The sequence below is a fragment of the Lichenostomus cassidix genome, chromosome 8 (assembly GCF_008360975.1).
Source record: "Lichenostomus cassidix isolate B80296 chromosome 8, HeHo_3.0, whole genome shotgun sequence".
Classification (NCBI taxonomy): Eukaryota; Metazoa; Chordata; class Aves; order Passeriformes; family Meliphagidae; genus Lichenostomus; species Lichenostomus cassidix.
Window position 1 is genome coordinate 16,776,488 of NC_139489.1, and position 2,491 is coordinate 16,778,978.

Below are 2,491 nucleotides of genomic sequence, written 5' to 3' on the forward strand. Positions count from 1 at the left end.
CCGGGGCAGCCCCCCCTGCGGCCGGGGAGGGGGCGCGGGGCCGCGGGGAGGGGCGCTCGCCCCGCCCGGGCCCGCCCCGCCCGCCGCCACCGCCGCCGGGCGCCGCCCGGGGGTCCGGCCGGGGCGGGGAGCGCAGTGGAGCGGGGGGACGTCAGCGGGAAGGAATCCGCGGGCACCAAGGGCCGCCGCCGCGGAATGCGCCGCGGCCGCGGATCGCTACGGCTCCGGGGAAGGGGAGGGCTGGTCTCGGCGAGGGACCCGCGGTCCGGCGCCGCCCGGCCGCTCACGGGGGCCTCCCGCCCCGGTCAGCGAACTGCCGCACGCGGTGGGAAGCCCCCGGCGGAGCGGGATGACGGCACTGAGGACAGGGAAGCCGGGAGGACGGCGGTGGCTCTGCGCTCGGGGCGATGCTTGCCGTCAGGCCCTGCCCGGGCGGCGCGGGACCGCCGGCGGAGAGGAGGGGTCGGGGGCTGAGGGCGGAGGGGGCCCGGCCGCAGGCAGGGCTGGATGCTGGGAAACCCTCGGCCGCTCATGCAAACCGCTCTCCTGCGCTGTGAAGTGGCCTGAGATACTTGTGAAATTCCTTTAAAAGGTTACAGGATATCAGAAAACTTTGGAAAACGCTGGGAGATGGCGCGAGAGGGAGGGAAGACGTGCCCAAGTCGTCCAAGTGAGATGGAAGTGCAGCAGGACGGCGGGCTCATGCTCTCTCGATCTCACGGTTGCTCTGCACCGTGTGGTGCTGGGCACGGATCCTGAGGGAGCCGGCACTGCCGCGTTTGGTGCGGGTCACCCCTTCCCTGCGGCGGGAGGGCTCTGAGGGACGGCGCTGGGCTGTGGCCGCCGGGAGGGCAGGCCGGGCCGCTCTGCCGTGGGAGTGCCGGCGCGCTGCGCAAGGAGCAGGGCACTGCTGAGCTCTGCGTGCTGGGCATACCAGCGGCATTACACCGCAGCCAGCGCTCCCGGCAGCCAGCGGTGGGCCGCGGCTGGCTTCGGCACTGAAGCCACTCTGGAAAGCGAGTACACACTAAACACTCGGTCCCTTGAGTGAAGTACTGACCCGAAATACAGCACTGGGTGTCCTTCGGTGTTAGAGTAACCCTAGGCACGCAAAGTAGCCTTTCAAATACGGTTAAATTTTAACAAATTTGGAAATAAAAATCATAGGATGATCCGCTAGTAGGACTAGCTGGATAAGGCGCAGCAGGCTGTGAGGCTGGCTGCTGGAGCTGTGGCCCACTTAGCCACCTACTTGGTATCCCACAGAGAGAGCAGGTCTGTGCTTGGATTTCATAGCAAAATATCAGCACTAAGTGCTCTAAAGCCGGCTGAAACCAACGGGGCTCTTTCAACAGACTTGTGGTGGGGCTGTAGCAGTCCTGAGGAACGCGCAGGGCAGCCAGGAGGTTGTTCCGTACTGTGGTGCTGTGGATCAGCTCAGCTCAAACCGCTTCTCCACGGCACTGCCTCTAAGGAAAACAGCCGGGGCTGGTCCTAATTAAAGGAAGCAGAACTGCCTAAAGAACCCACTGGGAAAAGGAAACTGTGCAAGAGAAGCAGGAAACTGAAGAATGGGGTGAGGAAAATGGCAGTTCACGTAAACATAATGAAAATTCATTAGTTTTTAGACATTCGTGTTGGGATAAACTCATCTTTCATGAGCTCAGAGAACATGTGATTTAGGGCTAGATTCAACATCCTCCTAAGTCCTTGGAAATGTTTCCATTGACTTAAGTAATGTTGGATCATGACACTATTTGTTAATGCTTTCAATAATTTTTGCTGCAATACACAGTGGCTTGGGAAGTTTGAGACATTTACAGTTGGTATGCTTTTCTCAGCTCCATAAATTATATGTTTCATCAATTCTGGAATAAAATGGTCCTGATTAGTAGCAGACAAAAATATGGCCTACTATTTTCTTGCTGTACAATCAGGTTTAAATTATCCTCTAATAAATCCTGTAGTTTGTGGGGGTTTTCCCTCATCTGAGCAGGGCACAAATACCATTTGTTGTTTTTATGCTGATAGTGAGCACCTGATAAGAAAGCCACCAATCTTTCAGGGTGATTGCTGCCTTTAATTCTGTGATCAGTAATATGCTCACACCCTGGGGGAAGAGGTTGTATAAGAAATATTGGAGTGTAGTTAAAAACACATTCTGTTTTGCATCACTCTGAGAATACAAAGCAAATTTAAGCCCATCAGTGCACTACAAAGCAGCTGGAGCATACTGGGCAATCTGGCTCATTATGGGTAAATCTCATCTTTGCCCTATTTTTCCACATTTTTTATTACTAAGGCTGTTTGTATGGAAAGAGGATTTGAAAAAGAATTATTCTCCACCTGAAATCGTAATCCTCTTTGTGACATTGTAATAGCTTCTTCAGCCACCACATGTAATATCATAAACACATGCTGGTGACTTCAGCTGGAAACTAGAGGAAAAGATCTCTGAAGATACAAAGTCCATTTTCTTGGAAACATGGAC